The sequence below is a fragment of the Myiozetetes cayanensis genome, unplaced genomic scaffold (genome assembly GCF_022539395.1).
Source record: "Myiozetetes cayanensis isolate MyiCay16 unplaced genomic scaffold, myiCay2020 scf6-25, whole genome shotgun sequence".
In the NCBI taxonomy this organism is placed as follows: domain Eukaryota; kingdom Metazoa; phylum Chordata; class Aves; order Passeriformes; family Tyrannidae; genus Myiozetetes; species Myiozetetes cayanensis.
In genome coordinates this window covers 32,603,182-32,628,645 of record NW_026087853.1, presented here as the reverse complement: position 1 = coordinate 32,628,645, position 25,464 = coordinate 32,603,182, and the positions used below count along the sequence as shown (strand labels likewise).

At 47.1% G+C, this 25,464-nt stretch overlaps 1 long non-coding RNA gene across 1 annotated transcript; it reads right to left on the bottom strand.

The window, feature by feature from the left end:
- Positions 1 to 943: 943 nt before the first annotated feature.
- LOC126650404 (uncharacterized) lies at positions 944 to 23,769 on the bottom strand. Its single transcript, XR_007631425.1, has 3 exons — positions 22,772 to 23,769; positions 2,021 to 2,139; positions 944 to 1,145 (listed from the first exon to the last, which is right to left on the bottom strand). It is a non-coding gene; the product is annotated as an uncharacterized LOC126650404 (long non-coding RNA).
- Between the last annotated feature and the right edge of the window lie 1,695 nt (positions 23,770 to 25,464).

Genomic DNA, 25,464 nt, shown 5'->3' with positions numbered 1-25,464 from the left:
AAGGAGTTTTGAGTTTTGACAGGTGGCAGTTTCAGTGTCAAGGCAAGACCACAGACAGGAATACAACCTTCATACTCGTCAACAGTTCAAATTTAGAGGTTTCCTCCGGCACACGACCTTGAGATAAATTGAGGAACGTAAGTGCTTGTTGGTTTTTCTTAAAAATATTCGATGTTCTGCTGAAGAGCAAAAAGGTCTAAAGAAAACTGAAGTTCCTGTGAGAAGATGGTATCTGTAAGTCAGGTAGACAACTTGATTAGCAGACATAGACTTGTTTGGTAGACTTTTGGGAACACAATGTAGTATGACATTTGTCTGGAATGCTGGTCTGGTTTTTCCCAGCTGGGAAATAAAGCACCACACAGCCAGTCACTCATTTTCCCCCAGAGTGGGACAGGGGAGAATCAGAAGAGTGAAAGTGAAAACTTGGGGGTTGAGATAAAAACAGTTTAACAGGACAGAAACAGAAGAAGATAATGATGAAAGAATAAGAATACAAAACCATGATGCACAATGCAATTGCTTACCCCTCACCAAGCAATGCCTGGCCAGTTCCCAAGTGCCAGCTCCCAGTCACTTTCCCCACAGTTTATATACCATATGATGCCATAGGGTATGGGGTATTCCTCTGGTCAGCTGGGGTCAGCTGTCCTGGCTGTGTCCCCTCCCAGTTTCCCATGCCCCCCCAGCCTCCTTGCTGGTGTGCCATAAGAAGCCTAAAAGTCCTTGATAAACACTACTTTGCAATATCTGAAAACATCAGTTATCAATATTATCAATATTTAGTTCTCATCCTAAATCCAAAACACAGCACTATACCAGTTACTAGGAAGAAAATTAACTCTATTCTAGCTGAAACCAGAACAACTACTAGTGTATTTCTGAAAACCTAATTATTTTAAAAACAGAACACTTTTAGACTACATTGGAACAATTTATTTACCCATATCAGGTGCCTTACTTCCAAGTTTACAGAGCACAGAAATGTAAGCTCCACTTTAAGATAACTAAACGGGCTTCTTTATTGTATTAAGGTCATATCTTTTCTGTCAGTGTGTTCCAACGTCTGTCTGATGATTTCCATGAGAGAGCTGGGAATCATCCCTTCCAACTGGTAGAAGACTATTGCTCCCAGACCTGCAAAGCTGAAATGAACAGAGAGCTCTGAAGTCGTGATGCATCTGCAAGTAAATCTGTTATTACTCCACCTCTAATTCTGCTAACCTGATCCTTAAAGCAGTTTTCACAAATTTCTCCTCCACAAATGGAGGCAACATAAGACAATACAAATGTTACATTTATATTAGATTCTAAGGTTTCACTTGTACCTTGCGAGTGCAAACAGACAATAGGGTTGAATCATGTAGTGGCTTGCTGCTGGCAAGACAGACACACACTATCCCTGTGTGTCCCCCTTGTCTTAGACCAGCTCTGATGTTTGTCTGATACTCCAGAAGCCAATTCAATGACATCACAAAAAGTAGGTCCTTTGGGTTTCCTGCTGATTTTTCCAGTGCTTTCTGGGAGGGAGGAAGTGGAATGTTACCTGGGGTGTAAAACTCCTATGATCCTTCTGTTTGCCTCCCTCACAAACACAAGGGTCCTATTTTTCCTAACTTTATCCTGCCATGTGTACTCCATACTCCCAAGTAGTCAGTCTTCAAGCAGAACCCCATCACTCTCCTCCTGTCCAGCATTTCTTGAGCTTCTCTTACCACAGGACATTTTGCTTCCAAGGGAAGTCTTATGTTACAGCACGCAGCACAGGGCACAGCTGGAAGTCAAGTACTGCAATTAGTTGCTTTTCAGGAACTGGGTGCATCACACCCGAAAAACAAGAGTGTATTTTCTGTGATGTTTACAGCACTTCTTTATTATGAATTGCATTTTTGTCAGTTTAACACAGGGCTCTTCATCCAAGGATATCCCAGTAGTTTGTGAGGATAAACTTTATTGTACTTGGCCACATCACATTTCTGCTTCATTGATGAAAAGGAAATCGAGTGGTGGGGGTGCTCACCTGTGGCTGTAAAACAAGGAAGTGAGAAGAAATACGCCCGCAGGGAAGGCCAGGATTCCTCACAGAACAGGTTCGGCTCTGGCTCATGCCATCCAGTGGCTGTCCTTGTGCCTCTGCTCCTGGAGCCATGGAATGGAATGAGAAGGGTTTGGTTCCGCTCAGGGCATAAAAAGTTTCCTTTTCAATAACGAAGTGAAGTAGCAGCTTCCGAGTAGGAAGAAGTGCCCCAGGGTCTGCATCCCTAGCGCTCTGCCCCTGCTCTAGCAAAGAGCCAAAGACAGTGAGTGCCAAGGGCGGAATTTCTCCACTCTGTCAGCTCCTCCTGCTGCACCCTGATCTTAGAGCCGAGTACTGTATAGCTCCTAAGGGGCATTAGTCTTCTTACAAGGGTTTTGGAAGCATGTAATTTGCCCTTTGTTTCCTTCATTCTCACTCCATAGCCATTTTTTGCTGGGCAGACTAAATGCTCTGTGCATACAGTACCTGAGGGCACAGTTCCTATTTAACCAGCCCTGCAACCAGATCCACTTTCCCCCTCTTTTTGCAAACCTGCAGAAGAGTTGCTAGCCTTTCACCCCGGGGTGATTTACTGGGACAATTAGGACATTAGCCGGCAGTTATACCTGGCGGGGGCTGTGGCAGGGTGCTCCATGCATGCCAGCTTAAAGGAGAGCACACAGCAGAAACCCAAGTGAGCTCATCAGGCCTTAAGATAAGAGTCAGCACCAAGACGAAAACGCAAGGGTTAGAAGGCTGGGGGCCTGGGTTAGAAACAAGGCCAAACTGTATGCTGTAGAGAAAGACTAGCTAATTGCGAGTCATATGTATGTCTGGGTAGTCTCAAGAATTTCAAAGGACATTCACTACTATTGATTTGCTGGGCTGAGACCACTAGGGAGTGATGAAAGAGCAAAGAATGTATGGCAAAACCTGTTTTTCAAGATTTTCAAGAGCTTAAAATAAGACAGTTTCACTGGCAATGAATGATACATTTGTGTTGTGTGATGGCTTTTTCCTGTAACCAGGGATGAATGTGGTCTTTCCCTGTTCTTTCCTTTTCCACTCTAGAAATCTCTTGGGAATTTAGCAGTGGCAGATTCGGCTGGAAATATCCAGATCAATACGCTTAGAGCTGATGTTTTGGTTCAGACCAAGAATTTCTCCGTATGTGTGTATGTAGGTGTCATACATTACTGGAGACCCTGAGACCTGGTTCAGCAGGATCCTGCACCTGTGCTGGATTTGTTTTACCCAACAGCCTGGTGTCCTAAGGCAATTGATTTCTCCTTTTCTACTAGAGGCCCATGGATAGTACTTTGTGGTTCATAGAGGTAAGGTGCTGCACAACACTCTTTTAAAGGAAGTGAGCACCCATTGGTATAGCTGAAGTTAATAAAATCCTAAAAGGTTCCCACTGTAGAGCTTCAAAACAGAGGTACCCCAAACTTTTGTTAAAATTTGGGCTAGATTTTAGTCGGGGATGAGGGTGGCAATAGCGCAGCATATGCTGGTATTGCTGTGACAGGAAGCAGATGTAAGGAAAAGGTATATAGGGGGGAAAACAAGCTGGATGAAATCTTTGCATTTCACATCTACGGCTAAAAGAATTTTTCCTTAAACTCGGTGAATAGGACTGTGGATCTAGGCCCCACTTACCACTGTGACTCCTGTTTGGGATATTCCCAGTGCCTCAGGCTATCAGGAGTCCAGGCCAGCATCATTCCAGCTACCAGACAGACCTCTCTCTCCAAAACAGACTGCTTACGTCATGGCCTCTCTAGACAGCCTAGCCCTTTCATGCCTCTAGCCAAAGCTGGAATTTACCAGAGCTGGAGATCTGGTAAACACCACATCTAATTCTTCAGTCTGAAGTGTTGGTATTGGTTGCACTTGGCTTTGTTCCTTCTGTTTCTTTTTTGTTCCAGTAAAGTTTTTCCATGCACACACTGGCTATTTAACAAAAAGTACTACCCAGCAGCTCTGCTGTTTCTTACACATTTGGCCATTGCCATGCTCTCTGCATCACTGTGAAGGCCTAACTGAGAAGTGGTATGCTCAAAAAAAAAGTTTTCTTACATGTTTAAAAAGTTTTCTTGTTCTTTTCCTTCAAAAAAAAGCCTGTTTCTAGCACTGTGCAAGAACCACTGCTGATCATGTAGACTGTTTTTCCAGCTTTGCCCAAAATGCTTACTGCAAGTTTTCTGCCCACACCTGCCCTCCGTTTGTTTTCTCTTTCCCTAGTTCTGGCACGTGAATGGTCTCAAATCCACATCCACTCATTGTACACACCCTCTTGAATTTTTTTTTAGTCCAGTAGCTCTTATCTCTTATCCATGAGCACCAGAGTTATCGCACTATGCTGCATTTCCCAGAGAGAATGGATCATAGTATATTTTGAGACCTCAAATCTCCCTGCAAACAACTCAAAACCTGTGAGTGAATTTACTTAACTCTAAGGCCTCACAAACCTTGGAGTTTGTGTTGTGCACTTTCCTACCCTCCTACATATGCCCGTGCCACCCGCACAGCAGTGACAGCTGTACGTGAGAAGGAGCGAGTGCGGTGACAGTGGGCTATGCTCGTGCTTACGGTGAGGTTGTGGTGTGAAGTAACAGCCGGTGCTGCCTTGGACTGGGGTCTAGAGTTGCTCATGTGCCTTCCCACCGCCACAGCACGGGTCAGTAGCAGCGCGGTTTGTGCGATGCGTCAGCCGTGGGAGCTCAGGGCGACGGGGCTGCCGTGCGATCCCAGGGGGGTTTCATCACACATTACGGGACACACCGTGTGAAGCGAAGAAGCCGAGCGGCCCCGTCCCGCCCGCGGTTGGCTGTCCCCCGCCAGATGGTGCTGTGGCACCGCCTCAAGGAAACAGTTTTTCTACAAGAAACTCTCAAAATCATCTTAAAATCGCGCCGGTGACCCAAGACGTTGCCTTTGTAGAAACCCGCCCCCCAGACACACTCACCCACCCACCCCCACCCACCCACACACCGGGAACCCGTAACAACATCCTTGACTTCAGCATTGGAAACTTTGTCCCGTCCCTCCCCCCATGCGGTTTCAGCACATTCACTTGCCGGAGGAGCAGAAGGAAAAGGTGGGGGAACAGGGGCGGGAGGGCTCAGAAATCAACCGAGGTGAGCTATATGCAGGCCTCTCGAAGGACCTGCTGGGAGCCCATGTCTTTGTGTACAGATAAGCTGAGTCCCATCCCTCTGACTTCCTGGCACTGCCTCAAGCCCTTTGTCTTGAGGGCCACCCTGAGGATTGACCTGAAAGGTTGCAGACCTGTTTCTGAAGCCCAGCTGCGGCCCTGGAGTAGCTCTCCAGAGCCCCACAACAGCTTCTGAGAGACACAGTGTCACAGCCTCACCAAGGGCCCGAGCTGCCCACCTTTGTGACCTCTGGCAGGGCAAGGGTGGGAGACTGAGAGGCTGAATTAAGCTCCAGGTATTAAACTGCAATAGTAAAAACCCCAAACCAACCACCCAGGAAACCTGCACAAGCTAATCTCGAGAGGAGTGGTTACAAAGCCTTAGAAGTAGCGAGAGTTTACAAATACTTCTCCCCTGCCCTAGACTAAGAAAAAAACGGTCTGCTGAGGAACCAGCCACTCCCACCCCCGTTCTCCTCCTCTCCCCCCCCACACGTGTACCCGCAGGAGCTGCCCAGAACTGGGGCTACACCCTTCTGCCATGGCCCTGTGTCTAGACAGCATCAGGTACAAACTGAATGTTGCCACTTCTCCAAAGGAGTCTGGTAACAAAAGAGGCTTCAGGAAATAACTTTTGGCTTGGTCTGGAGAAAATTTGTTGTCTAGGTGTGACTTCTGATAGGAATGCTTTTCTGCTTTGTTTTACCAACCAGTTCCCCGAAGCAGGCTGTCCTGTGGGCTGGCTGGGGGTCTTTCCCTGGGTATGCCTTTCCCTGGTCCACTCCAGAGACCTCTGGCCCTTACCAAGCCAAGTCCTCAAAGCAGCCTCTCCACATGCCAATCCAATGTCAGGGCTCCACAGAGGCTCTCCCAAGACAGTGTCCCTGGAGAAGGCCAGGTCATGCTTATCATATGTCTTTTTACAGCAAGGGGACTCAGCTGGCCGCCTTGGTTCACCCCTGCTACCTGGAAATAGAATCAGAGTCTGTGAAGCATGAAGTTTCAAAAACCAATCCCTCTGTTTGAGAGCCTGAGGCCAGACTCCAAACTCGTGGAAGAGTGAATCAGCTCCCAGACTGTCTGGACCCCTGCTTCTGCAGCAGGGCAACAAAGTGGTTATCTGCTTAATTGTCTCATGGTCCAGAGAAGAAGGCAAAGCCCTGGTCTTGGATTTCCCTGATCCCACTTTTCTCCCAGGAGTCCAGCGTGCGCTGTCTTCCTCTTTCTGGTACCTGCTGGACTGAAAAGCAGGGAAGACAGAAATGTTAATGAGCTTCCAATTGGCCCAAATTACCATGAGCATTACTTCCCCAGGATTTGGAAAACCTTGGGCAGCCAGCACAGGTTAAGTTTCAATAGTCTCAATTTCATTTGGGTTAACAGACTTTGTTGCTTCCTCTTCAGCTTAACACTGATGGCCATCCACTCTGGGCTCTGTTCTCAGGAACAGCACTCTTGCTCTTCCTACAGGGCATTGCCAAAGCACCTCCATCTTCCACGTGCTATTATCCAACATGCACACAGTATCACTGGCTGGCTAACAGCCACCTCTCAGGCTCCAGAGGCGAGGGCGTCTGAGCCTCAGACCACTCAGAAGAATTCCCATTCACATCCTCTCCCCTGTATCCTGGGTTCACTTGTTTTCCTTTTTACTCCAAGAAGCAGGTTCAGGTCACTTTCAGCTCTGAGTTCTCCAAGTACCACAATCAAAAGGCAGTGTTGGGAATGTTATTCCACGGTATTCAAACAAACATTTTTCACCATTTCATTTACTGAGAAAACACTCCACCGTGGAAATCTTTTCTGGTCTTCAGTATCTCTGGGACTTTTAGTGTCCTTTTAGGGTGAGATCGTCACTGGGGTTTTGCCCCACTTCTCCTTTGCAACTGAGGTATGTGTAAAGAGGGCAGGGGAAGTGTTCCCTTACAGCAGGGTGGGAGGGAGCAGCCTGCACTTCAAAGCTCCTGAGGCTGTCTGCATGCAGGAAGGGCTGCTCGGGTGACGCTGGGGCGTGAGGCAAGCCCGCCACAAGGAAACAGCGAGGCCGATGGGACGTGAAAGCTGCGACTGTGTCAAAGGCAGAACGGAAATGTTGTAGGGGCAGACCTATTTTTAGCCTATTTTTAGTTCTTGCAGAACGTTGCTAGAGCTTGCTGGAGTCAGCGGCTACTTCCCCTTTCCTTGATGTAAGCAGTGCTGGTGAGGTTCAGATCTGTTTTTATTTAGCCATTCACACAACAGTACTGACTGAAAGGTCCCTCCAGACCCTTGGACTCTAAAACACCCATGGTCAGAGAGTCCTAGATAAGGAGAAGAGAAAGCATCTGACACTTCCCTGTCTCCATTTCAAGACGTGAGAGGTGGAAACTGGTGCTGAGGGTGGGGAACGTGACTCTTAGTCACATCAGTGGGGGATTTTGCAATGTGGTGGGTGCAGGGCGTAGGGCAGGCAGCGTGCAAGGAAAACTAAAGTGCTTTGCAAGGACCTTTCATTGGGGTTCTCCAGCTGCAAGGCCAGGGTATCATTGCCCTGCAACCCTCACCTTCCTGCTCCACTTCAACCTGTTCAGGTGCTCAAGGTGTGTGGGAGGTGGCAGGGTTTAACACACCTCAAATTAGCATGGGTCATTGTGGAGAGCAGTAAGCTGCCACGAGTGTCCTCTGCCTGGTGCCTTTTAACATTTGTCTGTACTAAATGACTCCTACGCCTGCTGTAGGGAAATGCACAGGGGAGAGGCCATTCTTAAGCCAGATAAGAAAGAAGATGAGGAACAGCCATGTGAAAGAAGTGACAGCTGTGATGTGACTGTTCTATACAGGCTTTAACCACCAAGACAAGTTACAGACTGGCTCCAGTTGCCTGGAGTTTGGATTAGTTTGACTTGCAATATTGAGCTCAGGAACAGATTGGGAAGGACAGGATCCAGGCCTAGGTACCCAGAGCTTGCTGCTGGTCTCAGCAGACCTGCTACCCCTACCTTGTTGTCAGAGAGGAATGAGATTTCCGTAGGGATGGGAGAAAAGCACATTCTGAGCCAAAATAGATACAGTTCTGGAGCATTTCCAGAGCAAACTCTTCCAAAGCCTGGCAGCAGTGAGGAGTAGCAATGGGACAAGCAGAAAATCATGCTCACTCTGAGGCTACAGAGTTTGACGTGCCTAAGAGGAAACAAACCCTGTCCCATACTTGAGACTCCCTGCTATAACTCTTTGAATACCACACATTTAACACCACTGCCAGAAACCTAGAGCTCCTCAGGGCCCCTCAAGTATTACTGCAAGACTCTGTTTTGTATCTCATGTTTCATACTGTCCTTCATCCCTGTGGCAGATGCATCCATTATCTATATAGACCTTTCTTAAGATGGATGGATTAAGGCGTGATACGCAATTCTTGAATGAGAGATGCAGATGGAGAAGTGCTTTGTACTATAGCAGTTTCATTTAGAAATCAGAAATCCTTTATAAGTAGGTAGTGAGAGGAGCAGGTCATAGCCAGTGCCATTGCTGCACAAGGGAATGTGCTGTCCAAGGTCACTTTGGCCTCTAGATGGCAGCCCTAATGCTCACACCCCAAAATGCTGAGACAGACAGAAACACTTTCCTTTCAAAAATGGGGCATAAAGACAGGCCTCACACTGGGTACTTCGGACCTAAACCTACAGGCAGTCAAGACTGCACTGCAAACAAACCAGATTTTTTTTCTCTCTCTTCTTGTTCGTAATGAGGATTATGAATTTGCCCACCTCTGGATGCCTTACTTGCCTGCAACGGACCAAGAATTGTTCCTGGGAATTGACCCTGACATTTCTGAAGTTGCATGGCAATCAAAGCAGAGTGACAGCAGCTCCATTAGGCCTCACGCTTGCACACGCTTGGTTTGTGCTTTGCCTGATGCACTGGCAACTCTCCTGTGGGGAGAGCCAGTGTCTCCTCAGTACACTGTGCTTGACCTTTGGGGATGTAGGGTTGTGAGCCTAAGAATAACCTAAACCCCACTTTGCCAAAGCTATCTGTACAATAAATTGCTTTATTGTTTCAATGAAAAACTACAGCCAAGCATTTAATGGCTCTGAGCCACAGCCACTCTATGTGATTCCCTTTCCATTTTAAGGTTTGACTGTTTCTTTTCTTTTTTAAGTACGGGGCCAAATGGAAGAGTTAATGTCACTAATGTTGACAGATGTATCTTCATGCTCTATTTTAGATGACATAAAACCAGCCTTTTTAAGGAGAAGGATCATAAATGTTTCCTTATTGGAGATGTTGGCAGTGGGAATCACATGAATCTATCAAACCTGGCTATTAGCAGAAACTGTTAATAAACTGTCTTTCTAATTGACTTAAAAGTTACTTAGTTAACTTACTTGAAAATACCCCATTTCTGTATTTCCCAAGAATTCATAATCATCACTTCTTACATGGTCTCAACACTCTGAGAACTAAGTGCTGTAGTCTAAGAGGGGATTGAGAGTTGGGTATATGTACCCAACTTGCACAGAAATCAAAATGCAGCAGAAGCAACGCATTTTGAAATTCAATCAGACACTCTGACAGCATCTTTAAGTGCCTTGATACCTGCAACACTTCTTCTCAGACAATTTACGGGAAACGTGTGGCAAAACCCTGCATGAACAAAGTGCGCAAACAAGGCAGATGACACCCACAGGGTACATAAATATGTCATTTTTTAATTGACAGTTTTGGAAGGTGATAATAAGATAGGAAGAATGTCCTCTTGGTGTGTAGTTCTGCTGAGCTGGTGCCTGGTACGAGTGACAAGCCTGGAAGTGGAGCAGGACTGAGGCAGTTGTTCTCCACAGCCAACAAAACTGGAGGCTCAGGAATGCACTTCTCATGTTACAGGCAGTTCTCAGATCACAGGCTTGACAGAGGTGGGATATACTCTTCCCAGTGCCAGGAAGACGCAGAAAGGAGAATAAATATATAAGGTAAAGGGGAAGCAACTTTTAAGCTAGTTTTTCATTTGGTTGTTGGGGGTTTCTTCTGCTTTAATAAAGTAGAAGAAAATTTGCAAGAAATTTATGTTCTGATTTGAATCCTACTAATGCTCATGGAAATCCCTTTAGTGAATACTGGATCAGGTCCAAGAAAAGCAGGTTATTAACTTCTATTCATCCATAACTGTTCCCTTCTGCATGCAATTTTGTTAGATCTTGCCAGCAGATCTAATGGGAACCTGATCAGCAGTGGACCTGGGTAAGACACTGGATCATCTGCCTCTTAACTCTGAGCCAGTCTTCCCAGAACACTGGTGGTAAAGAAGGATGCCCTGACTACATGGCAGGTAGATATAATCTTGACCAGACCATCCCAGTAGAATCTCTTATGGTAAGATCCAGCTGAGAGGTATGTGACTTCTCTCTGTTTTACACTGAACTGCTCTGCCAGGTCAGTGATTTTAGCATACCACAACCAGAACAGCTCAGTAAAATGGTTTCTGTGTGAACAGCTCAATGAAAATATCTGTTTGGTTGTGGTAAAAAAAAAAAAAAAAAAAAAGGCAGCAAATTAAACTCCCTTTGGAATAGGCAGAAAATGGACCCAAAAATGGCCTTGTATAGCCAGGACCAGATTAAGGCCAGGCACCTGGAAACAATCTCTCCCCAATCTTAGAGACTGGAGATGAAAGGAAAGAGGCTGCAGTCCTGGCTCTGCCAAAGACTGGGTGCTCTTTTAATGTGCCATTGCAGCAAAAGAGGTCACTGAGAAAACTCAGCTCTTGTGTCAGTGCTTAGGGACAGGGGAATGCTTTTGGGGAGTTTTGCACTTGCATCACCCTAATTTTGTGCTGTCCTCAGTAAACGTGTTGGTGTTTGCAAAGCCAAGAGGTTTGAGCCAGGAGTACTTGTGCTGCCATTAAGGACATAACTTCCACATGGATCAGGCTCTTCTCTGCTATCTGGAAGGCAAGTCTGTATATGGAAGAGGTGGTGTGAACATTCAGTTACTTTGGGCTTGAAACTAAGGCTGAACCCATATAAATATCTATCAGAACTTGGGAATTCACACTGAAGGTTATACCTAAAATACGTCCACCCATATTAAAAGGCTGGAAATACACTTTGTGATAATTTGATAGCCTTCCTTTCTTTCCCTGGCCTACCTCTCTACTCTACAACTATGACTGGGATATCATAGGGCATGTGGGCTCAGCTTAGACTGAATATGCTTTTGGGGACATGGTTTTGGGTCTTGAGCCACAGGGTGGTTATGACTTCTCCTGGTGAGGTGGAACTAGCCCTCACACATCCCACCACCTGCCTGTCCTCCTGCGACACTGCTGTACAGGGTGCAGAGTGGGAGCATGTCATGCATGAACACAGATGTTCCTGTTGAGGCACGAGGCAAGGAAACTCGTGCTGTACCCCCAAAAAGGGAACAGGAGCTGCACCCTCCACCCTCTTGGGTTATAAACAAAACCACTTCTTACGTCCCAGGAAGCTGAAAGCTGCTCCAGATCCACCCTTATGTGAGAAGAAAACACCCCCCATGCTTCTGCCTCCAGGTTCCTTGCTGCAGCCTGAACCAGCCCTCCCTGACGATGTGCGGCCCTTGAGTGGTGTGACACTGTGCCTCCTGGGAGTGGGGCTGTCCAGGTTGGTGCTGGAGTAGACTTCCTCAGCTTCTGTTTCTGCTGGGTGCTGCCCCTATGTAACAGCCTCCAGCCATCTGGAAATTCAGTATGTCCCTCTACCTTCCACAGCAAAGATTTTGTTAAACAGTGTTATATTTCTAAATGGTACACAACTCTGTTGCAAGCTCTGCAGTACCTGCCTCAAGCAGCTCATCTGAGCTGTTCTTCCCATGCTAATCTCTCTGATCTGTGGCATGTATACAGCCTTGATGAGAACAGGACCTCCCCTTTGCTGTACCATATTTGCCAGAACAGGCATAACTCAAGATAACCGGATTTGAAACAATCAGAGCAGGAAGCAGCAATAACTGGCCTGGAGGGAAGGCAGGGTGACCCACAGTCAATTTTTTAGGGGGTGCCCAATTTGTGGTATCTGAGGTCTTTCCACACTCCTTTAGCCTCACTTACAAGGGCAGGATGTAAAGCTTGCAGGATCATCCCTCATCTCCCTGGCTTGAGTGCTTGAGTTTAGATCTGTATTCTCTTCTTTTTGGCTGCAGTGTTTTGCATATGATGATGTGCGTGCATGACAAAGACCTCCAGAGCTGCATCTGGTTCAGACACTGTGTTGTTGCTGAGGATGGACCAGGTGATGGATATTAATATTTTTTCTGGAGTACAGGGACCAGAAGGCTGGTGCTGGTGCAGGTGGTGTTTCCCATGGCTTATACCCCACAGTCTGTACAGGCAGCCCTCCCAGTCAGGACCTACATATCAAGGGGGTCAGGGCAGGCCAAGGCAGGCCTGCAAGCGCCTTTGCTGATGAGCTGACAGCTTAGTCACCGGGGCTCTCCACAGAACCCTGTAAACACCACCCACATTCCTTGCATGAGTCTTTGCCATCAAGTTCTACCAGAGCCCCGTACTCCTGCTCCCCATGCCAAGGGTCACGAGCTGGGACCAGCAGCCAGGTGCCAAATACGGGCTGTAGCTCAGTGCAGCCGGTCTGCTAGAGGTCGTAACACGCCTCCTTAAGCAAACAGGGATCCACGCCAGTTGATAAATCATTTACGAGAAGTCAGAAGCAAAGAACTAGATTAACCAGGTCACTGGGTGTCCTGGGGGAATGACGTGTCAGTGGAGCTGAAACAGCAGATCCCACAGTTGCAATCTGTTGCCTTCTTCTGTCCTGACAGCAATTCATGGAAATCCCTGGAACTAGACACCAGAGATGGAAAAACCCATTAGCTCATCCCAGTCAGCTCACTAGTTAAAGCAGTCACTCCCATTGTACATTTTCTGGCAAAGTTAAAAATGTCTCGAGAGGGGATTTCCACTAGGCTTCTTCTCAAGAGGAAACTATTCCACCTATCAGGAAGGCTGCCCTATGGTGATATTTTTGTAAACCAGAAGTAACTTCAGAACCCAAGGGAGAAAACCCAAAAAGGATTCTGCTGCAGGAACTGGGGCAGTGATGTTTTTCTGCCTGAACAGATACGTGCCACATGGAGCACATCTCCCACTGGAAACTCCATGGGTACACACGCGTTTACACACAGCCACCAAGGTGTGCTCATGTTTACATACACCCATGTCCTCCCTTTTCTTCCCGAGGGGTGGGTGACCTTGTGCCTTCATCACAACCAGTGTGTTGTAGAGTGATATCACACCTAGCTCACACCTGTGTAACTCCACTGACATCAAGGTACAGCATGTTGCTCTGAGGAGGGGAGACACCCATGAAAGGTGTGAGGCAATAGCTGATGGTGGTGCTCCAGCACCCTCTTTCCCTTGTAAGCAGAGAGAAGTCGCTTCTCCTCAGCCGCGTCAGGGGAAGAACAGCCCCTCCCCCCATTGCTGGGGGCTCCGAGGCTCAGCACATTAAGAGTTGAAAACAGTAGGAGCCCAAATGAATACTAGAGATGGTGCAATGTGTTATAAGTTAGTATAAGAATTTAGACAACTCAATTCCAATTAAACATTGATAAATTTATTAAGCAAGCGATAATAAAGCAAAACAGCGCTGGGTGGCCTGGAGGGCAAGTGCCCTGCCGAAGCACACACCAAAATGTAGTAAATGTTCCTTTTTATACATTTCCAAGTCCCGAGTTTTTAATGCGGCTGCGTTGAGGCTTGAGTTTGTAGCTCATTGTTAAGTGGTCATCTGGTATTTGTCAGAGATGAAAGGTGCAGTTTCTTATCAGTTGTAAATTTTACTGATACTGATACTTGTTTGCTTAGCAAGATGTCTGCAATTATTTTTACTGATACTTGCTTGATTAACAGGATGTCCATGAAACTTATCTTGTTGAATTATAACAAAAGCTCCTTATTCCCTCATACACGTAAGATTTTATGAACAAAGTTAACCCTTCTATTACACAATGCAGAACTGCGTTGCTAAGGTTGTCAGCAGAGGCTGTGGAGATTTTGGCAGCTAAGCTTTTCAGCACCTGGAAAGAACCTTGGGACAGTGGGGAAATAAATTAGCTGTGTGACGGCATTTAAAACCTTATCATTAGTTTCAGAGCTAATTCTGCATTTAGATGAATGGGTGTAGCTCACATTGCTGAGCTGGAACCTGCAAGAGATAGTGAGGATTGCTCCCTGTTCCCATTTAGAAAACTTTTGGCCAGCAAAACTGTAACTTGCTGTATTGGTGGCTTAGGTTTGGGAGCCCCTGCTGTGGCTGGGGTAGGCACAGCAACAATGCCAGCAGCAAACAAGCCCAGTGCTGCCCAGGGCTCTGCTTACTTGTGCCACGGGGTGTTGGCTGCATGCCTCTTAGGAGAAGAAGGCGGGGTATTGCCTGGGTGTTTGCGCTGAATTTGTGACTCCTCAACTAGGCATTTTATTTGTCTCTCACAGCTGGCACAGCTGCCTTCCCTACTGAGGACTCCTGAAATCTAGGCACTGTGTTTTGCACTGTTCTAAGGGCCGGACTTTCCTCTCCCAGCCAGAGGTACTGAGGCTGCCCTCCCGAGCATCCTGCACACTTGGTGTTACTGCAGGACAACTGATGTGCTGACCATACCTAGTTTTGGGTTTGGCTTTCTTCTCTGCAGGGTTCTTACTTTGTTCTGTTTAGCATGAAACATACCGAAGCGTGAACAAGGGCTATAAAAGAGTTACATGAACTGCGGAAAAGGATCTAACCAAGGAGGCACAGGTCAAACTCTGGGTCTTGCCCGGGTTCCTGCAGTTGCTGTGAGGTACTAGCCAGCTGACCTACTGAGCCCCTTGCCCCTTGCACTGTGGAAGGATAAGAGCAGGTAGAGCCCAGTAATATTTTAACTAAGAGATTAACTCTCTGCCAGTTCAACAACAGTGGGTCTTCTGTTTCTGTGGACAAAGGTGCTGACTTGAGGCTCCTCTACATGCCAGCCTATGCTCTCCTGCCACTGGTCAGAGCATTGGCTGCCCTGACTTCAGAGGAAAACTCACATTTAACCCTTAGTCAGGAAAAGAAGGAAACCTCAACTCTAAAGCCAACAGCCCAGAAAGGTATTGTCCTGACTCTCTACAACCCACGTCTCTGGCACAGTCTGGGTGGCACTTAGTTCCTAAAGGAGGGTCAGAGGAAGAAGAACAATCCATCTTTCTTCTAGATGCTCAAGACTCACCCATTTCTCTACAACTTTAAAGTCCCAATGCACCCCAAAACCACACACCATGGTAGCAGGAGATTTAGGGAGGCCTCTGAACAATCCTGGTACTCAAATGCATTCCCTTCCCACTCCCAAGTACTTTTGAGACCCTCAATCTCTCAAACCTTGAAATTAGTGGGCATTTTGCCATTGCTCTCAACAGATGCAGTACCAGACCCTGAGACTGGATCCAAAACCCACAGAAATCAAGATGTATCTTTCTGCAAACTTTGTTGTGGCAATGGAAACAAGTTTTGCATGTGGCAAAAAGAAACACCAGACTTATTGGAACGGCCTGTTACAAAGGTTGTATTCCAAGGATGAAAATACGATGTGTTTTATTTAAAAATGAAAGTTAAGGTTCGTGCAGGGAAAGCTGACCTCCCCTTCCATAGCGTGACGCTGGGTACAGCAGCATCCTGCAGGGCCTGAGCCCCAGTCAGCCAGACGAGCCAGTCTCAGAAAGTGGAACTGACTAATCTGAGTCGTCTGGGATGAGCTGGGCATGAGTGAAATCATGCCCCGTGTAAGCAGTGTGAAAAGTAAACGAAGATGATAAGGAGTGGATTTTTTTATTGTTGTTGTTTTTCTTGATTCTGTGTGGGAGTGAATAATAACATAGGTGAGGATTTTAAATAGCAAAGCAGAAGCAAACAATGGCAAGATGTGGCCCTGGATGTTCAGTCGTGATGTGACACTGAAGGTTCTGTTCTGGGTTTTTTTGGGTGCTTGTATAGAACCACATTTAGAAGGCTTAGTTTCCTGTAAGTACTCAGCACTTAAAAACAACTAGCTTCACTGAAGAACTAGGACCATGATCTTTATCTTCTGACCATGTACTTTTAGAGCCATTTCCACTTGAGAGGCAAGCATTTTCCTTCCACCTCCTCACAGAGCCATCCTTCCTACCTCAGACATTTTCACTAGGACTGTATAGGGCAGAAATTAACCCAAACCTCAACAGTGAAGGTGGGGAGATCCTGCCCAGCATGCAGATTGTTTGCAGATCCTTGCACTGTGGTGGAATCAACCAACACCCTGGTACAGGGTGTGTGTGTGTGTGATGTGGTTGAGGAGCACATGGCCGCTGATTTTCAGCTGCCTACCTCTGTTCTGTGCATGGCCTTGCGTTAGTTTCAGGCATAATAACATCATGATATCATAATGATATATCGTGCTCTGATGACACCATCACATGGAGTAAGCCACAGCAATCTGATCTCATTCTGCAAACGTGGAGATGAGTGTTACTGCCTCACAGGACAAGTGGGTGGCAGGTAGACGGAGCTGGCGCTACCTATATTGTCAGCCCTGGGTGGGAACGTGACCTGCTGGGTTAAATTAGGTGGCTGGGAGCTTAACACCTCAGCTCTAAATCAGCCTCAGTGGTTGTGGGTGAGTCACCAAACCTATCTGCATTCACTTCTTCCATCTGTGAAATGGTGACAATAATATTTCCTCACCTGATGGGGGAGGGAAGGGAGCGTGTGTACAAGAATGAATAAATGTTTACAAAGCACCTTGTGAGCAGTGCACAGACTCTGGCTGTGCTGAGGAGGAACCCATGTTCCCTCTGCTCTGGGTTGCACCATACTGTGAGCACACTGTGAGGTGTAAACACTCCTCTCAGAGTCAACAGTTTCAAATGAGAGCAAATTAGGTAATTCCTCAGAAGAGAAAGAGAGAGAATAGACTTGATGTGTTACCAGCAATTTCAGTAAGTTCCATTTAAGAAAAAGCAAAGGAACTTTTTAAAGGAATATAATAAAGTAGAAAAACAAATGAGCTGTGACAAGTTTTTGGGTTTTTTTAATGGTACCATGATCTTAGATTTCACTTCCCAAATGGTAAACAGAACAGAGAAGTGAATCCCCTTGAAATAAAAGTGAAGTTAATAACGGGACGCCTTTAGCTCTTACCACATCCTGTATATGCTGATCGCTCTATTTGTAGCTGGCAGGAGCCCTTCTAGACTTTTCTTTACCATGTTAATTCTTTGCTGAGTCAAACCATGTTGTATAAACAGTTGGGAAAAAGCCTTCCCGCATCTCCCCTCTGGCACTGCAGTGCCCTGCACACTTGTCCTGTGCTGGCGCTCGCCTTCCTTCCTACGCACCCTGGCGCCTGTGCCCACACTGCTGCTCTTCTGCCCTCCCACCGATACAGACCCATACTCCCCACTGCTGGCAAAAACCACTCAGTGAGCACTCGCAGTGAATGAGCACTCACACAGCCCTACCCACCCTTTTTCTTCTGCAGTTTCAGTTGCTCACCTGCAGATGCACGATGGCCACTCAGTAACCTGTTCATATGATCACTAGCACTTGTTCTCATGCATGTACACAAGTCCTTAACCCAGCACAAACACACACACGCACACACAAATATGCACACTCTTTTTAGTTTAATAAATGCGTTCTTACCAGGGCATACATGCACAGAAACACTTTTTACTTTTCATGATACTAGAGAGAGCATCTGCAGAGCGATCTGGACAGGCTGGATTGATGGGCCAAGACCAGTGGTATGAGGCTTAATAAGGTGAAGTGCTGGGTCCTGCACTTGGTCAAACAACCCCATGCAGCACTGCAGGCTTGGGGAAGAGTGGCTAGAAGTGGTCCAACAGAAAAGAACATGGGGGTGCTGATCGACAGCTGGCTGAACATGATCCAGCAGTGTGCCCCGGTGGCCAAGAAGGCCAGTGACATCCTGGCCTGTATCAGCAACAGTGTGGCCAGCAGGACCAGGGCAGTGATTGTCCCCTTATACTCCACACTGGTGAGGCTGCACCTCAAGTACTGTGTCCAGTTCTGGGCCCCTCACTACAAAAAGGGCATTGAGGTGCTGAAGCGGATCCAGGGAAGGGAAACAGAGCTGGTGAAGGGTCTAGAGAGTAAGTTGTATGAGGAGCGGCTGAGGAAGCTGGTGGTGTTTAGCCTGGAGAAAAGGAAGTTCAGGAGAGACATTACTTCTCTCTACAACTACCTGAAAGGAGGTTGTAGCAAGGTGGGGGTCAGCCACTTCTCCCAGGCAACTAGTGACAGGAGGAGAGGAAACAGCTTCAAGCTCAAGGGGAGGTTCAGGTTGAAATGCCATGTGGCAAAGCCATCCAAAAGCCTCCAAAGCAGCATCCCTGATTGTCCCTCACCATTAGCTGTGCCTGGCCCTTCTCCTTTGATGATGAATGCTTGTAAGCACCCTCTCACCATGCAGCATGGCCTGACCACTGCCCAACTCCACAGACATCTTCCCAGGATGAGGACAACCCAGTTTAACTCTTCTGTGGCCAAGCGTGCCAGTTAAACTAGGGTGTTCTCATCCAGAGAGCTGGTGGGCACCGCCAAGCCACCCTGTCCTTTGCCTTTTGCTGCTTTCCCCTGAAATAACAGTGAAATAATGTGGTCAAGAGACACATCCAGAAGTCGGCCATAGACCAGGAGGTTCAGAAGTGGAGGGGCCAGGGTGCCCCCAGGATCAAGGGGCGGGTGCAATTGTCTGAGATAAGTGCCATGTCCAGCACATTTGGATCTGGGTCTTAGTCTAGCAGTAGTTTAGTTTTCCAGTTTACCTGTGAAGTGCTTCAAAGGGCACTGAAAGGGTCTGCAAAGGCCAGCAGGAGCATGAGCAACTGCTGAAGCCTGCAGGGAGGCTCCCAGGCTGCCAGGGCAGGCAGCAGTGGGAATTTTATTGCTGACTCCCGGAGGAGCAGAGTTAGGCGATCACACAAAGCTTTCCCAATACAAGTTCAAATGTATGAATTTACCATATCTAACACCTCCTTGAAATCCAAACAGACTCAATTACATTCTCTTTCTGTAATGAATCAGTAATTATATTGAAGAACACTATTATTTGTTTGGCATGACCTATATAAACCCAACTTGGGGAGTGCATAGTTGGTGTGGTGCCAGTGCTCTGTGCCCTGCGTATTATTGCCTTATAAACACAACCATTGTTTGAATTTCAGATCAAAACAAACCGAGCCACGTCGCTTGTCAGTTATTAGATATCTTTTTCCCAAATGCTCACCCAGGCCGTATTACAATAACAATAATTATTATTACATACTTCCTTATTATATGTTTATGCCGAGGTAGCACATTTGCCTTTTTCCCACACATTAGTTGCTTCTCCTGACTCTTATGATTCACTCCTGCCTATTTCCCAATGTCCATGAGCTCTTTCTGCATTCCCGGCTGCATTTTGTCAAGACCTGCAGACTGGCACAGCGACTCACGGTGCTGTATTGCCCCAGCCTGCAAAGGGTTGCAACCAGCACAGGGGCTTCACTCTTCAAGGGAATATGCAAACAAAAGAAAGACGTGGACCCTGCCCCCAGGTGCTTTATAAATATTTAACTTGGTCTGATAATGTGATAAAGACTGATAATATGATTTGGACAGACTAAAACCTAGCCCTGCTTGGGTAGGGCTGGAAATGGACCCTCTGTGGGACACAGCGGGGGAAAGGGGCAAGCCAGAGCCCAATGAGATGATTCTTTCAATGGACACTGCTGCAGCTGGGAGTAGGACTCACCTTACCCAACTTGGGACATCCAAAATGTACTTGTCAAGTCCTCAACAAGTTGCCGACCTGCCTTTACAGTCACGGAAGAGAAGCAGTGCTTGGCTGTTGGGTGAGTCAGCCCTTCTCAAGATAAACTTCAAGATATGTGAGATGAATCATACACTAAAGGTGCCTATTTGTCTCCATTGACTATGCAGGAAGCCTGTCCAACTAATTAGGTTTAGACACCTAACTTTTAGGCACCTAAAATCAGACTAGAGGAATCCCATCCTCACAAACATTCTTCGTTACTAGCTTGACAAAGGAGGCAGTGGGAGAGGCTCCCTGAAAATTCCCTACCAGATTTGGACCTAACCAAACTCCTCCATCCTCTGTGCATGTGAATCTGCAAAGCCTCACCTTCATGTCCTCCCCATGGAGCTCCTACAGGCATGGGGTGCTCCAGCCATGCCCAGCTGGCAGAGATGAAGCATGTTTCCTGCTGAGGACTGAATGAGGCAATGGTCTTGTGGGAAAAGATACAATAGTGGAGCCGAAGACTGTATTATAATGTATTCAGAGCAGGCAGGAGGAACATAAAAAGAGAAAAGGAGATGATCTTGGCTTCCTGCCTGGTGCTAAAAGTGTGTTTTGGTGGAACAGGATAGGTGGGAAAGCAAGCTGCCTCCCTAATGCAAATATCTCCTGAAGCTGTAAGATGTGTGGAGTGCAACCCATGTGTTTGGAAACAAGGTTATGACGAGTTCCACCATGAAGGGCCAAAATGGTATTTTTCAGAGAGTTACAGCTGAGCCTGTTGGAGGTTAAGCGGCCACCAGCACTGAAAGCAGCACCTTCTGACACCAGCCCTTCATGTCAGATAAATGTCATGACCCGAGAGGATCCTGAGTAGTTTTAGACTTCCTCATTTAAAAACAAACAAAAACAAACAAACAAAATTGGGAAAGCACTTAGTCCTAACACATTTTGTTGATGAAAAAAATCATGGAAACATTCCACTGGTTGATGTCTGCTGAATAAATCAGCAGCCAGAGCTGCTCTGGCTGGAAATAGGCAGAGGCCAACAGAAATCACTGTGTTGCATTATTGCCTTGCTGTGTATGGGCTTGGGACTGTGGAAGCAGGATTTGAAAAAAGTGTGGAATTTGTCCTGTTTTCTGAGACCTGTGCTTTCCATGTCCCTGATCATTTGTTACATGCACTAACTACCCTCTTGATAGAAGGGCAATAGCTGTTTTGATGTGTAACAGGTGTCACTTGCTCCTTTTTTTCTGGAAACTGCCAACAGCTTCTTTAAAGCTTCCGGCACTTCCCTTAACCTGAACAACAATTTATTCAGATGAGAGATATTTGATTTTTCTCTGCTGTGGCAGACACAGAGCCCCATGCAGATTAGGCCAGGTTAAGGGCATCTATTTGAAGATATGCCCTTGCTGTACACCATAATCAGTTCCTGAGGTTGGGCCCAGCAGGGATGCTTGGGACCCCCACGTGCACAGCTGACACCTGGAGGAAAGGAGGTGCTGGCACCTGGCTGCGCAGGTTGTCCCGTTTGTGTGGAGTCTCTGCAGGGAGGGGGATGTGGTGCTGCTTTGGAGACCTGCAGTGGGATGGCACACCACTCTCCACATCAGCTGCTTTGTGGATCTGCTCCACCAGGGATGAGAAACACATCTTGCTCCATACCTCACCTTGCTGTAGCCAGGCTGGGCACTTTCTCAGCTCCCATTACCACACTGGCAGGATTGGAAATCCCTCCTCTAGCTTCATGCAGTTGCGGCATGTTCAGGGAGGAGATCAGAAGAGACTTGCCTCTTGCCCTAGAGGGTTTGTAACTTCACTGAGAACAGGCAAACCCCCTAAGAAGAGGGAGGTTTCTCTGCAGGAGGTGGTAGGTGCCAGGAGCAAGTGGGCAGCAGGGAGATCTGCAGCACTGCATGAGGGGCGTTCTGGGCTTTGCAACCCTGTGTCCAATAGGGTGTGCAGACCCCAGGCAGGGTGGTGGGTGCCCTGCCAGGGAGCTGGGGTACAGCAACAGACCCACACCCAGGCCAGGGTCAGAGGGGCAGATGTTCCTCTTCAGGCATCTTTGCTTTCCGCTACCATGCATGAGCTGGTACTGGTGAAGCTCTTTTCCTCCAGCCCCTCAAATGTACTGGCACAGTGGTTTGTGTCTCAGCCCTGCTCCCACGCCCCGCACAGGCTGCATGTGTCTGGGCGCAGCTGGACGGATCCCAGGATGTGGCTGGGCCAGCCTCCTGAACAGTCATGACAAGCAGCTAAACACTATCATGGGCTTGCTGTCCTGCTATGTGGAAATATATTAATTGCATTAGTATTTCCACTGGAAATTATAACTTAGATCCATTACCTTCAGCCAATTTCCTTACCCTGCGTCTGCTAAAAGGACACCTCTGCTTTTTCCACTGCAGTGTCTTGTCAGTGCTAAATTTGTGGCAGGCTAGTCACATCCATGTGACACTTTCAGAAGAGGTCACACATTACCTCCACCTCTTGTCTCCACTTCCCCTCACTTCCCCCAGAGGTAGCCCAGGATCTGAGCTACTGAGAAACAGAAACCCCTCTTTATGAACAAAAAATCAGATCCCAAGCCCCATTATTAATTAGTAAAGATGTCCTGTAATTTAGATCACATCGGATGGTCTTTAGGTCATTCACAGGTGTAAAGTCAGGAGGATTAAGGGCACATATCTGGCACCACTGCAACCAATTCCAGCAAAAATAATGGAGCTCGCTTCTTGGTTTTCCTGCCACCACAAAGTACACACATGCACACACTCTCTATTTTACGAATGTTTACATACCCGAGCTGCCAGGAATCTCACGCCCGTTGCTTCCCACCAACTTAACACACTTTCCTGTATCTCTCGGAATTTGTTTTCTCACCGGACAGCTGGTAATATCCCTTTCGCTTGGGAGCAGGCAGAGACCGGGCTTCCTCGGGTGCCAGAAAAGCCTGGCAGAGGGCGCACCTACAAGCTGTGGTTTCCATACCAAGCCATTTACACCTCCCAGTGGCTACCCAGAGATGTTCGTTCCATGGAAGAAATGCAAAGCCAAAATAAAAGGAAGTACTAAAAAGTTACAGACAGGTGAGAAATGGCCATGCTGGCATCCGCCTACTCCCCCTGAAAGGCCACAGCGTCTGAGGTGGTGCCTGGAACAGAGGAAACATCTACACCGCTTGCAAAGACCAGCAGAAATGCACTTCCACACCTCCACCTCCAGGGGCACAGCCAACAAAAATAGCATCGGACACAAAAGATATGAATAGAATAGTGACTGCAGAAAGCCTCGACTCATTTTACACCCTCAGCAAAATTAAAGGCAGGAGGTTTGTCCTTCCTCTGTCCTCAGCCTCTGTACACCGGAGCACCAAAACAGAAAGGACATGTCTATTTACCTGAAGATTCCCATGTGAGCAGGGGAGTGAAATGCCCAGCTCATGTAAAACTCACAGGGGAAAACCTTGCTCATGACGAAAGCACTTCCTTTCCTACCTTGAAACTTTGGGAACTGAGCAGTAGGAGGGGGAACAAACCAAACCACCCCACCCCCACCTTGTTTTCAACAATTCAGACTTTTTTGTACTCATGTTCTTGCTCAGTAACTCTGACGCAAGCAGAGCTGCAGACTTTCTACTGCCAAACGGCTCCAGGTGAAGTGCAGATGGCTTAAGACAGCAACCTTCTTCTGTTGCTATGGGAGCTGTACCATCATCAAATATATTTGTGACAAAGCTGGCACTTGGATTCAGGTTATACTCGATGTTCAAAGTAACCTCTTAGTATCCTGATGGGGAATGAAACTGGGCAAACAGTGCAGCCCCCCCACGAGACTGTTCTCCAGCCTTTAGCACAGCCCAGCATGTGAAGCATTGCCCAGTGGCTCGAGGACGAAACAGTGCTGATTTGTACTTCCCAGTGCTTTTCTCCTGGCTGGCCCAAACAATCTAACATTGCACAGCTAATACCAAATTTGTGAGACACACACACTTCCAAGCCCATTAGGGTTAGACGGAGTATAAAGCCTAAAAGTAGACCCCAACTATGTAAAAATAATCAAACTGGATCAGGTCAAAGGTCTGTTGTGCCTTTCCTCCAAGAGCAGCCAATGCTAACGGGGGAAAACAGGGGAATGAGAGTGATACTTTTGCTGTGCATTGTCCAGCAACATGTTGCAGAGGTTTGCCTTTGCCTTTAGTAAACCTCCAGGGACTTTTCCTCCATAAATTTGTCAAATTGCTTTTTTGACCCAGTTTATACTTTTGACCTCCACAGCATCACGTGCCAGTGAGCCCACAGTTTTATACACACATGCGACTGGAAAAAGTAATCCTTTAAAACTCCTGTCTTAATCATCTCATTCACTGCCCCCCTTTCTCCCCCATTTTCTAGCCACTCTGGACCATTTCAGCTCTAATTCAGGAAACTGGTTCTTAATTCCGCTGTTAATGTGTATACAGGTCTGATGCAGAATCTTATTCCTCTGTATTTTGAAACAAATTTAGTATCTGCTTGCATTGAAAGCAGAGAAGGTGAATGCTTCAGAAGCTGCTCTGGTGCTGAGCACAAGTCTGGGAATGGCTTGGGAGGTCCTGGACATTTATTCCCATGCCCAGCTATAGTATCCCAAGTGGAATGTGCTGGGCCTTGACAGACTGAGAAGGGTAGTGAGCATGGCATTGCATTCATTCACTTTTTCAGTAATCTTCTTTAATAATTGACTTTCATTTATTCATTTACCTATCTTAATTCATTTGCATCTATCAAAGTTGTGGCACGGTTCTGGCGGGTGGTGCAAGGCTCTTGATTTTTCATTCCTCTGCTCGGTGTGAATTCATGCCCACACAAATTCCCAATCTGGCCCGGAGGGCTCTGACTTTTAGCCACGAGGTGGGGTGAGCAGCTAAATTTCTCATCGAGCATGTGCGCAGGCAATGCAAGGCAGACCACCATGGAGTCGGGGTTTGCCAAGCTAAATCACTGGAAAAAAATTTCTTCTCAGCTTCAGCTTTTGCTGCTTGATCTGTGGAAATGTGCAACCTTTAACCCCACGTTTCCAAAACAAACGCATACGATGCAAGCGAATAACACGAAAGCAGCAGGGGTGGGCGGCTGTGCTGGTGGAGGAGCTGCCGGCCCTGGGCTCTCCGCTCTCCTGCACCTAGTTCAGCCTCACACCCTGGTGGGCCGAGAGAAAGGAACCGTGCAAAAAACAGGCTGGGAGCGACTCGGTAGTGAAATAGTTATCTCGGCTGGCTTTCTCGGTAACTCTTGGAAAGTCCCCGAAATGACGTTTCTAACCTAACAATTAAAATGGGTTTAATTATAGAGAAGCTCAGAGCCCTGGGAACAAGCACCATCTACAGAACGAGTAAACAACTGCAGAAAATAATAGGCTGTTCACTCCCCTACTCCTCACTTCTGGCCAAGGCGAGGGGAGAAAAAGAAACTATAAAGAGAAGGAAATTTGAGGAACCTGACTGCTCTAAGTA